Below are 13448 nucleotides of genomic sequence, written 5' to 3' on the forward strand. Positions count from 1 at the left end.
AATGCAACCTCAGGCACTGAGGTAAAGCTGGAGAGCGCTTTACAGAGCATGTGGTGTCCTGTGCACCCTTACAGACCTCTGTGCCACGAGGCAGCTTAACATACCATGAGGCACTCCCAGACAAACCACATGCACACTGCCTGCAGGCTGTCTACAGGCTATCAGTGCAGAAGGCAGGTGGATGTTTCAGGCAGAGTGCCATGCTCATATCTGCTCTTTCAGTGTAAAACCACTGGTGGGATTCTGCACAGGTACAGGGTCTGCCAAAACCACAACTCACAGTGAGTTCAGAACAAAAATAACTACATTAGACACGATACATTAGGGATCTTTTCAGATGCCACGTGAGGAAAAGACTCTTAGTGCTCTCACATGTAAAGAAATAAAACGCTGTCTTGTCAACTACCAGGATTTTATCATGAGCCTTGTGGTATCTGTAGATTTTCTTAAAAGCCTCAGCTCCCAATGACAGGTCTTTTATGAACACTTCTGCTCCCTTATTTTTTATAGTATGTTTCTAATCCTTATAGTTACAGGACAAAGCCTGGAAACATATGACTCGAGGTCAGTCTTAAAGCTTAAAAGCAGAGACAAAAGAAAAAAATATTGGGAGGCTGTTTGCTGTTATTTTTATATCTGCTATTCTGGCACTTGATGTGCCTTTTGAACATTTGGGCTTGACAATACAGAAAACACTTCACCCTTTTTGTCACTACAGGATCCAATATACTTTCCAATTTGGAACTTGCACTAGGAAAAAAAGATAATTAAAATAAAATACATCCATACTATAGGACAATGGTCTCCAAAAAGGGGGTTGCATACCCCACAGGCTCACAAACATGAACTACTAGGGTGCAGAGGAAAAATTTTAGAGCTTTTATTTAATCTAGAGAAATAAGAACAAAATTAAGCTTAATAATAAATGTCTAGAAGCCTCTTTTGAGTTTACTAGCAAAAGACAAAATCCACATAACGCTGGGAAATGTTTGTTCTTTCTGCCACAGTATGTGGAATAATACACAGAAAATAATATGGCAACAAAGTGGAATGTATTCCTTTGTCAACAAATACTGCTGGAAGATGCCTACAATGCCTTGCAGAAGGTTTGAAGAAACAAGTATTAGAACACCTTACGCAATGTGGGAGGTTTGTGGCATAGTTGGCTGAAAGTACAGATCTTTCTTCGGTGTCTCAGCTTATGGTATTTGCGAGATTCTGTTTCGATATTGAAGTACATGAAGAACTAGTGCTGTGTGAGCCACTGAAGGAAAGACGTACTGGAGAAGATATATTCTCAATGCTAAATGACTTCTTTAATAAAAACAATGTTTTATGGAAACTCTCTGCAAGTGGAGCAGCTGCTTTGACTGGAATAAAAAAGGGATTCTGGGGTAAGGTTACAGAGCCTACACTGAACGTGAAATGCGTTCACTGCATCATTCATAGTTGCAGCAAAGAAATGGGATCAGGAGTGCAAAAAGTTCTATAGGATGTCATCGCTGTAGTTAATTTCACCACAAGAAAGCCTTTAAATCTTTACAGTACTTCTTAATGAGATGGGGAGTGACCATGAAAATCTTTTGTGCTACACAATGGTTTGCTGACTATCTCATGCAAAATGTTTAAAAATGTTGTCAAAATTAAAGATGACTTTACACATTTTTCTTTAAAAAAAAAAAAAAAATACAAGCATTCCAAGTCTGCTGACCTCTTCTCTGATGACAAGTGGCTATCAGTAGTATGCTAGCTAAGTAGCAGATATTTTCAAAAATATAAACAGACTTAATGTGTCCCTTGAAGGTAAATGTGATATCTTCTTAACAATGAGTGAGAAAGTAACTGCTTTTCCAAGGAAATCAACTCTATGCTGGCAGCATTTTTAAAATGGACATTTGGAAATGTTTCTGTCACTATGTGATGTAGTTGCCGAAAATGGTGTGTGTCAGCTAGAAAACAAAACAAAACAAAACACAAACTTTGATATCTTTACTCTTAAAAAAAAAAAAAAAAAAAAAAAAGAATGGGAAGGAAAATTGATGAAGGATTGAAAAAATGAAAATCATGATTTAGTAAACACAGCAAATGGTGCACTTCTTGCATTTGCATCTGTACATCTTTGTGAGGTACCATTTTCAGCCACGATGGCCATTAAAACCAAGTATCAAAATACACAGAACATAGAACCAGACTTTCAAATCACTGTATCACGTTTAAACTGAGATTTTCAAAAGTAAATCAAGTGTCTTCAATCACATTTCTCTAAAATTGTTATGTGGCACTTAGAGAAATGGTTTAGTGGGTGGTATTGGTGGTAGGGGGATGGTTAGACCAGATGATCTTGGAGGTCTTTTCCAACCATTATGATTCTATGATTATACTCAAAATTTCTTTGTGAGAAGTAAAAGGATTTTTTGTAATGTAAATTAATATAATTTCTATTTTAAAATATTTCTATTTCATCTTTATCTCTTCTCAATTTCTATATAAGAGTAGATTTTATAACGTATAGAATATATGTCATAAACATGCACTCCTGTAGTAATATAAATAAATATGCATAAGTTTGGAGTTTGTGCTCAACATATTTTCACTGATAGGGGTGTGATAAAGTTTGGAGCCCAGTGCTCTAATCCAATAGCTGTACACCTCAAACCCATGTATTATTTTACTGTTGACACAGACTTTACTGTACAAAATGGCTATTTTTCCAGTAGCATATTAAAAAAAAAGACAAAAAAAAAAACAACCACCCTTCTGTCCCCAAAAAACTCGTTGAAAGCTTTTGAGGAATCTCTCAGTGAGTTTCTGCTTCTGTTGCTGGAACAGAACTAAAGGTAGTAATGAGGCTTAGGAAAGATGATTCTGTCCTGACTTGAGTCCAAGTAATCATTCAGATTTATTTTTATTTTTATTTTTTAATTTGAAACCTCCATTAACAGATAACTTGACGGGATACCTGTATTCATGGTGCTTCCTCCTACTGAAAATATATTTGGGGTTTTTTGAAATTTACCCACATGTCTAGAGAAGACCCTTCTACAACAATCAAATTGGAGATCACAATGAATAAAGTGCAACAAACCAGAACAGAGAGGGATGCTGTGAAATCTTTTTAAATAAGTAAAAATGATGATAGAACCATCTTGCTAAAAGAAGTGATAGTGCACAGAATGATAAAAGTTAATGAGAATCTGGGTATAAAAAGAAGAATTTGTTAAGGGAATGTTTTAAACTCAAAAATTCTGTGAACTGTTTTGTAAATAGACCAAGAGCTATTAAGAAATTCTGTGTAGCACAGTACTATCAGCTTACATATTTAAAAGACTTCTGCTCTACCTCAGGTGATGATAAATTACAATGTATCAGGACACTTTAGGCAAAAAGCAATTCATTTAACATCCAAGAAATGATAAAATTAAAAAAAAAAAGAGTGGGACATCTAATCGCTATGTTTTCTAGTCCTCAGGGTGCTCACTTAAAAAAAAAATATGATTTTTTCTCTTAGGCAAATTAGTATAAACCCTCTACCTTTTCCTTCTTCTGTACTGTACACTTCATGTGAAGCTAAACTGACTCCACTTTTTCCACTGAACTGTCAAACTTAGTCAGTACAGCATAAGCATATGTGAGCAAAGTCAATGAAATAAGGCAAGTTAATCGTTTTTTTTTTTTCCTCCATCTCGCTTACAAGTATATGTTTTTGAACAGACATGCAGTAGTATTTTATCACAAAGCTAAGAAAATCACAAATCAAATGCAATTGTTTGTTTGAGAAACTTATTTTTTTAATCAATCTGGTTTTCCACATTTGGTAATCTGCTTTGTCAAGTTCAGGGTGTATGAGATGTTAAACGGTTGATAAAAACCTTGTCATGTGATTTGGAAATCAGTGTAGGATATAAACCCTGCTGGGTGTTACCAAGAATAGGAGCTGAATGGAACAGAACAGAAAGTTCAGTTGGAAGGGACCTTCAGAGATCATCTAGTCCATCCACCTGACCACTTCAGTACTAATCAGAAGTCAAAGCACATCACTGAGGGCATTACCCAAATGCATTTTGAATACTGCAAGGTGTGGGGCACTGACCACCTCACTAGGAAGCCTGCTCTAGAGTTCAACCACCCTCACAAGAAACGACTTTTTCCCAGTGCCCAGTCTGAACCTCCCCTGGCCCAACTGGCTGCATTGCTTTTAATGCACCCCAAAATTTGGTTTGCCCCCTTGGCCAGAGCACCCTATTGGCTCATGTTGAGCCTCCTGTCTACCAGCACCCCCAGATCCCTTCCTGCTGAGCTGCACTCCAGTCTCTCCTCTCCCAGTCTGTACCTGTGTCCAGCATTACTCCATCCCAGGTGTGAATCCCAGCAGTCTCCTTTGTTGAACTTCATCCTATTGACGACTGTCCAATGCTCCAATGTATCTATTAGTGGGAGCTAATGTTGACTCCCTCCAATTTAGTATCATCAGCAACTTGCCAAGGATTCATGCCACTCTTGTATCCAGACCATTGATAAAAATGTTGAACAGGACTGGTCATAGAATTGAGAACACCATCAGTGACCAGCTGCCAACCTCAATCACTACAACCCTATGAGCCCTACTGTTGAGCCAGTTTATCACCCAGCGTAGCATGAACCCATTTATCTCACAGTTGGACAATTTTTCCAGAAGGATGCTGTGAGGGACAGTATGAAAGGCCTTATTAAAACTAGAAAGGTTACATCTGCTGCCTTCCCTTCACCAATCAGGTGACCTTATCATAGAAGGAGATCAAATTACTAAGGCAGAACTTTTTCTTGATGAACTCATATTCACTATACCTAATCATGGCTTTGCTTTTATTTCTATATTTTTTTTAAACTGCCTTTCAATATCCCCCAGCGCAATCTTCTCCATAACTTTTCCAGGTACTGAGGTTAGACTAATAGGCCTGTAGTTCCTTGGGTCTTCTCTTACATTCTTTTTGTAGATGGGTTTAACATTGGCTAGCTTCCAGTAACCTCCACAGGCTCCTGTGACCTTCAGTAAATTATAGAGAGGTCCCGCTGTAACACCCATTAACTCCATCACTGTGGGGTGAATCCTATCAGGACCCCATGGATTTACAAACACTGAGCTGATACAACTGATCCCTTACAATTTTAGTGACCACAGATGGAAAGTCACTGCTCCTCCAGTCACAGTCCTCCAGCTTTGAGGTCTACATCAGACCTGTCATTACTATGAAATAGAGCCCAAAAAAAAAGGCCTCTGCCTTTTCCTCATCCTCACCTGCTAGGTGGCCACCTGCTTCAAGTACCATTCCAGTACTTTCCTTTGACCTCCTCCTGCTGTTGACATGTTGAAAAAACCTTTTTTATTGTCTGACATTACATCGGCCAGAGTCAACTCAAGCTAAGCTTCGGCTTTTCTTGTTTTCTCCCTGCAGATGTGAACTGTAGCTCTGTAGTCTCCCTGTGAAGCCAGACCTTGCTTCCAGAGGTCATCCATTTTCTTTTCCCTGCCCTGGCTCCAGGCGGAATTCCCTGTTTAACCAGGCCAGCATTTTGCCCTGTTTACTTAGCTTGTGGCACAAAGGGATTGCCTGCTTGTTGGCTTTTAAAAAGTTGTTCTTGATAAGCACCCAGCTTTCTTGGAAGGTGACTGGATGGAGCATAGTCCCAAGCAGTGAATGGGGCATCTGGGATCCAGCCTGGCACTTTTGAGAGAGAACCCTTAACCAGAAACGGAAAACCTTGCAGCTGAAAAGAAGTCACAGAATTATCTAGGTTGGAAGAAACCTCCAAGATCACCAAGTCCAACCTCTAACCTAACACTAACAAGTCCTCCACTAAACCATAGCACTAAGCTCTATATCTTTTAAAGCTCTACATCTTTTAAAGACCTCCAGGGATGGTGACTCCACCATTTCCCTGGGCATCCCATTCCAATGCCTAACAACCCTTTCAGTAAAGAAGTTCTTCCTAATATCCAACCTAAACCTCCCCTGGTGCAGCTTTGGCTCATTCCCCCTTCATCCTGTCATCAGGCACATGGGAGAACAGACCAACCCCCACTTCACTACAGCCTCCTTTAAGGGATCTGTAGAGTGTGATACGGTCGCCCCTGAGCCTCCTCTTCTCCAGGCTGCACAAGCCCAGCTCCCTCAGCTGCTCCTCATAAGACTTGTTCTCCAGACCCCTCACCAGCTTCGTTGTCCTTCTCTGGACTCGCTCGAGCACCTCCATGTCCTTCTTGTAGCGAGGAGCCCAAAACTGAACACACTACTCGAGGTGCGGCCTCACCAGAGCCAAGTACAGGGGGATAATCACTTCCCTAGCCCTGCTGGCCACATTGCTTCTGATACAAGCCAGGATGCTGTTGGCCTTCTTGGCCAACATTCAGCTGACTGTCAACCAGTACTCCCAGGTCCTTCTCTGCCAGGCAGCTTTCCAACCACTCATCTCCCATCTTGTATCTCTGCTTGGGGATGTTGTGCCCCAAGTGCAGGACCTTGTTTGTTTCCAACAGCTCTCCTATGCTTCATCGCACAACCTACATCCAGCGTGGCTAGAGATATATTAATCTCATGAAAATAAAACATTTCTTGAAAATACTAAAGTTAATATGGCAAATAAAGTCAAATTTGAGTTGTCTACATCTGGTTCTGACATCGTTCAAAAAAAATACAGAAATTTACTTAAAAAAATAATCTAGAAATGAAACCTAAAAAGATACCCTCAAGTTAAGAAAAAAAGTTTTTACAATTTTTGTATTCTATCAAGAAAAGCAAAAGATATTATAAAAAATGTAGTCTTTCTGTCAAAACATGCACTTATATTGGAAGGTATGGCCAAGATATAGAGGCTTCAGCTCCATGCATTATTCAGTACCTCCCTCATTTTACCCTCAACTGAGAACATACCTTTTCTTGATATATATATTTTTTTATTACTCTACTACATTTTTTAAATACTCTAGCCAAAATAGTACACAAAAACTGAAGTACTTCCTCTTCTACTGTCCTGTCCACTCCTCTCCTCATAAGGAAACTGAAGTTCTTTCTTTCCTTCTTCCTTACTGTGTAAGGAAACTGAACTACTTTCTTTTAGTTACAAGAGAGTTATAGGGGGCTATTTTTATGCCAATGTATTGACAAATCTTTTCATATTATCTACTTGATTTATGCTCACAGAATAAGTTGTCCTACTCTTCTTTAGCTAATAGACCTATTTTTAAAATGTATTTTAGCTTTTTTTCTTAATTTTATACTTACAAGGAGAGTAACATTCTAAAAAGTACAGAATGTAAAGCATTACTTTTCTCCTTATGCTTTCTCACGTGACAGCCTGAAAACCATTTCTTGTTAGCAAAAAAAGAAATGACAGTCTCCTCAGTACACTCCTACTAGAACCTGTGTTCTCAACATTTTTCATAAATCTTCTGGTTTCTATTTAAAGGTATTTCAAGCGATACTGTAAGCATAATGCAAGCAAAGTTCTGAAATATTAGACAGATGCTACAGTTACAGCAAGCTCATTTTTTCCCCTTAAGGAAAGAAACTAGAAATCAGGGACTCTTTCACTGTTGTTAGTGGCTTTGGACCATTCAAATAGATTACCATCATACAAGAAACCTGACATTGTTAAAGCTGTAAATTTCTTTATGCTGGTTTATCTTTTCTCCTTTGACAGTATTTTTTTCTTTTCCCAAATAAACTGCACCTTGAAAAAACAACCTGCAGAAAGTGGATGAACAAAATGACAGTTTTCAAGGCTGTTTTCTCCCTTTCTGCATGCGTTTTTGAGTTAAATTAACACACCACATTTCTCCCTTTTGCTACATTTAAAAATGAAAAAAAAAAAAATAGTTCTGTAATGCAGGTACTTATTAGCTCTTCCAAAACCTTCAGTCTGATGAAGGAAGTCATTTAAAAATATTAGTTAATGGGAAACTCCTTTCACATCACCCTATGGAGCACAAGAACGTCTCTACGTGTCTAAAGAGCATGATAAAATTTGTAGTCTTTTAGGATTTCATGATGGAATTGTGAAAACTGTAATACGAAAGAAGTCTGTTATTCCACATTAATTACATGCAATCACAGAATATACCAAGCTGGAGGGGACCCATGAGGATCAAGTCCAACTCCTGGCTCTACACAGGACTACCCAAAAATCAAACCATACGTCTGAGAATGTTGTCCAAACCCTTCTTGAATTCTGTCAGGCTCAGTGCTGTGACCACTGCCCTGGGGAGCCTGTCCCAATGCCTGACCACCCTCTGGGTGCAGAACCTTTCCCTAACCCCCAGCCTGACCCTCCCCTGTCCCAGCTCCATGCTGTTCCCTTGGGTCCTGTCACTGTCCTCAGAGAGCAGAGCTCAGCGCCTGCCCCTCTGCTCCCCTCGTGAGGGAGCTGCAGGCCGCCATGAGGCCTCCCCTCAGCCTGCTCTGCTCGGGGCTGAACAAACCAAACTTTAAGAGTAATTTACAAAAGAAACTCTGTATTTGTTGTGGTTTCAGGAATGCCTCACACATCATAGGATGTTTAGAAGCCCAGATTGCAATGAAAGCAACGAGAATGAGGCAACTACATGTCTTTAATGATTTGTGTCCAACTCGTAGCCCAGACCTGATTAACAAAGTCAGTTAAGCTTTAGTGGTTTTCAGCAAGGTCATGTTAGAAACTTCTGTTACTTTTGGAAAAAAAAAATCCTAGTTTGTTAAAAGCACACTTGAAAATACCATCCTTCATCTCTTTTCAGTTCTATACAAAATTTTCAAGTGTAGAAATTGAGAGAATAGAAACATTCTCTCCTTCACCTACCTAGGACCCCTAGCAAATAGTCTGTCTTATTTTGAATGTTTTCAGGGTGATGGTGGTTAACAAATTTGACTTGTGAAGCTAGTTTTCATTTGATAGAAGGCAGAGACAGTTAGCTACTACTACAAAAAAAAATAATAATTTCAAGCTGCTCTGCCCGTGAGCTCAACATAGAATTGGGAAAAATATATAAATAAAAAAGTATTTCAGAAACAGAAGAGTGTATGGGTTCAGGTGGCTGATGCAACCGCGCTCTTACTTTTGATGAATCAATTCCACTAAATGTTGAATGCAAAAGGTATTATTCAGGACTAGCATGCTACCATGAAGTCTTCCCCACACTGCTCTGTGAGTTGAAGGAAATAATAATGGTAAAATACGATTCAAAGAAATGTTGGCATTTCATGCTGCAAGGCTGGTATTTTGAGGATCAGATAAGGAACTCAGGATCATAACCAGAACCCTCACGGATACTTGAGAATACAGTCTGATTCCACAAGCCCAATCAATGCAGTCCTGAAAGCTTCTGGGAAAACAGATAAACAAACAAATAAACAACAAAAAAAATCCTCATAGTGGAAAGACAACTCCTTAAAAGGATATTCTAGGTCTGTTGCATTTCCTGAGAGGGAAGGGTCTATAGTGGCAGAAAGAGCTACCAAGGAATGAAGATACCACTCCATTTACATATTTTCTTATCTTTGCTCTCAGAAATGAAAGAAATGTGTGCAAAACTGGGAATTTATTACAAAGACAAGGCACAGAACCTTAAGTAATATGTGATAATAAAATTAACAAAGAGAATTTTGGACTGTAAGGCTCATCTTCAATAAGTAGGTTGTGCCAGGAGGAGCCTGCATGGCCCTCTGTTGCTGCCATGAGTTTGACAGACATGTATTGACAGACATGTATGTAGTAAACATGGTGGCTGCTGACTATAAAAAAATGGGAATGAAGACTGATCTGAGCATGATTAGTAGAAGGAAAGGAATTGACTGGAGATTAGCAATGCTACTGACCCAAAAGAAAGATGAAAACGTAAACAACTCTGAAGATCAGTACCCCAAAGCAACAGTAAATGAAAGAGCTAATGGTTGGATTAAATCACTGAAAGCCATGTTTTGCTCAAACCAGGGGACTGGAAACATAAAACCAGCATGAAAAAGAGAATTTACCTTTCAATAGAAAGATCCTCAGAAGATCACAGAAGAACAGCTGCCAGTAGGTTCAATTGCTGTGCAGAAAGTAGTCTCCTAGGAGAAAGCACTAACGCCTTGTCCTTATTGCCAGACTTTAGGATGAGGTAAGTTACACACTTTACCCTGATCTGGACTGCGGTCAGCATGGCACCATCCATACCACAGATCTGAGTGCTGCTCAGTCATCTCTCAGGTAGGTGCACCATGCAACTAACAGCATGACTTCTGAGCTGTAGCTGTGGCAGGGGCTATAGATAATTAACGTGATGTGTGGGATGCATACATTTTGGTTATTATTGTTGTTGCTTAAGTGGTGTTTTGCTCATTATTGTAACTTAACTGACTTTTCTTACTGCCTTTTTAATTCTAGTGAAGAATTTGAATTAAGCAAGGGTTCAATTATTTCTCTGGCATAGCTACACTTAAGCTAGTTGATCAACTGTCACAGTACATCATGATTTAATTCAGTGCACAGCACATGGGCAGAAGGTTTTGAAGTCACAAACTGATCCTTGTGTTCCAGGGCCACAGTTGTCCTGTGCAAATTATGGAACTGACATCCAAATGCAAATCACTCAGTGACTGCAACACATATAACCATTAGGCTAACTAGTTTGCTCATGGGTAGCAGACAAGATATGGGTCATGCTGAAGTAGTGATAACAACCTCCTCATTTTAGAATATACATACCTGATGTAAGTGTAAACCACTTTCCAATCAAGTGTCCAAGGCAAGAGAGAAATCAGCAGAAAATTCATAGGACAAAAAATAATCTAGGAACGATTTGTAATGCTACAAAAGAAAGAAAAAGCCTACAGATCTTCTCACTTGAGAAAAGTGAAGCCCTAAGCCCTGTGAGCCCTAAGAGATGTTGCACTATGGAAATTTTCAGCTGAAGCACACAAACCTACTGAAAATGGAGAAGAACCAATGTCATTAAGCAAAGAAAACCTAAATGTAGGAGTGTACTGTGCCCTGCTGGGATGGAGTTAACTTTCTTCACAGCAGCCCACATAGTGGTATGTTTTGTATTTGTGGCTAATACGGTGTTGGCAACATACCACTGCTTTCACTATTGCTGAGAAGTGCTTGCAGTACACATTCTTTCTTACTTTCTCCATTTCTTTCCCTTAAAATAACAGATCATGAACAGTATGGAAATATTGTACTGTTTCTTGATGAACTAGACAAACTCTGAAGGCAATAGTTAGGAGATAACATTAGCACCTGGAAAAGAACTGGAGAGGAGAATGAAATGGAAGGAAACTGACTTTCTATATGGTAATAAATTACTGTAATTATTTGCTTAAGAACCTGTGTATTTTTTTTTTCAATGGATATTTCATAGAATATAAGGCAAAATAAAGTACTAAATCAACACTGGATTTCACCAGTGTAGCACAGTTCACTTCAATTTGTCAGTTTACACTAGCTGATAAATATATTGCTTAACATGCATATTCATTTTTCCTAACTCTAATAAATATTTGGATTAAATGAACAAAATAGTCTTCATCTGATTAATAGGAGAGGTTTTTTTTTTGCTCTGGTTGCTAATTCCCAAAGGAATCAAGATCTCCACATACACATTTTCTGGTGTTCACTAGTATCTAAGAACTGTCAGGGTACACTCCCTTTTACCCCTTGAGAAGCAATACCCAGGCTTTGAACCTTGAATTAACTGCAGCTTCACCTGGCATAGACAAAAAGGTACTGTTTTTCCTTTGAAACTTATAGTTATGCACTTGGATGATTCCCATTTAACCTTGGACCATAAATAGGGAGCTCATCCTAAGGCTCAGATAATGGTTCCTCATCAATAGCAATTAAAAAAAATGTTGGAAACTGATTTTCTCTATTTTTCCTTCCTGTGGATTTGGTACAAAGCGCACCGCAGTCAGATTCCCCGAGTTTTCCAGTAGATAAGAAAGGAATAAGGAGAACATTGTTACTAATCCTCAGATAAAACAATACTTTTCAAAAAGTCTCACTGACACCATAGATGTTATTTTGGAAATGCAAACCCCTGTGTTTTTACATCTTGACTACACATTGATTAGCATTTTGTTTTTCTATTGTTAGTTATTGCATCCACTTTTATTTCCTTGGAATAAAGAAAAAAAAAATGGATGTACCTACTCAGGTTAAAATCAAGAATTACTTGCTGGCATTTGATATGTTACAGTTGTTAAACTCTAGATAAAAGCAGTAATATGTATATATTGCTTATACAGCCTGCAAAACAATAGGAGAGCAAAAAGAAATGTGTAAGCACCCTAACTACAATAAAACATGATTAGAGTACAATTATGTAGAAGATACTTCAAAAATTAGAGGGTGTTACGTTAGTGGTGCTTCAAAACCCACACAGATTCATGAAGAGTCTTTTCCGCCCTCCTCCTCAATTATTCACCTATGGATTAACTACATTCTTCTACATGGCAACCATTATAATAACAATAATTCCTGAATAAAAAGTCAATATGCATGTTGCATTTTTTGCCAGCTATCATAGCAATTCAATAGAATTCAGAAACAGAAAACTACTAAAATATGCTTACTTAAATGTAAAAATGTAATCATTGCAATCCATACACTACATGACAAAGGCCATGCAGTCTTAGAAGGTATGTTTACAAAATACCGTATTTTCAGCTAACTGCACTCCAATTTCTTTGTTTGCATGGTGAAGCTATGTTTCGAGTAAAGAAACAGAAGCCCCAGTAAATTTGTTCTGCTTTTCCTTATTTTAAATGAAATTTCACAGGACAAAATACTAATAGAACTAGAACTAGAACAAGTGAGTACTTTCCAACATACAGGGGAAAATAACTCAAGATCCAATATTACTATCCTTTTTTTTTTTTCAAATTGCTTGTCACTTATATATGAACAGATTTTACCACCTGCATGGTTACCCCATAAAGTCCAATCTAGTGTTAATCCAAATTTTCAGAGATATATCTTTAACCAAGGACAGCATGGTTTACTTCATCTTTACTTATCAAAATTTAAAGTCTCAGTTGACACAAAATTCTGGTATAGAACAAATATTTGTTTTCCTATGAGTAAGTTCTATGTGCATAACAGTAAGATCCCCTAACAAGGTATTTCATAAGTCAACTTTCTTATATCATTGATTCGGAAATGTTTACTTTGCCAAAAAACAACCAACCAAATAAAAAAAAAAAAAAACCACAAACCACAAAACATTTAAACATTTTTTAGTTTTCAAAGTAGTGTTATCCAAAGAACTAAGCAAAATCTAAGCAAAATCAATATATGCTTTATATATTAGAAACTGTACAGAGACATTGGACTCTGTCTAGTTGCAATCAATGGTCTGATCACCCATTAAGATCCCAAGCTGTTGGTTTCCCTGCACCAACATGACAGGCAGCCACCAGACCATTTCTTGAAAGTTATCACACCAATTTAGA

General features: G+C 38.2%; 1 protein-coding gene across 11 annotated transcripts in view; it reads right to left on the bottom strand.

Annotated features, from left to right (window-relative positions):
* Positions 1–13448, bottom strand: part of LOC311420745 (uncharacterized protein) — a 154216-nt gene that overhangs the window by 17808 nt on the left and 122960 nt on the right. The gene's annotated exons all lie outside the window — the stretch shown is intronic.

This window comes from Aythya ferina (assembly GCF_964211825.1).
Source record: "Aythya ferina genome assembly, chromosome: 1".
NCBI lineage: Eukaryota > Metazoa > Chordata > Aves > Anseriformes > Anatidae > Aythya > Aythya ferina.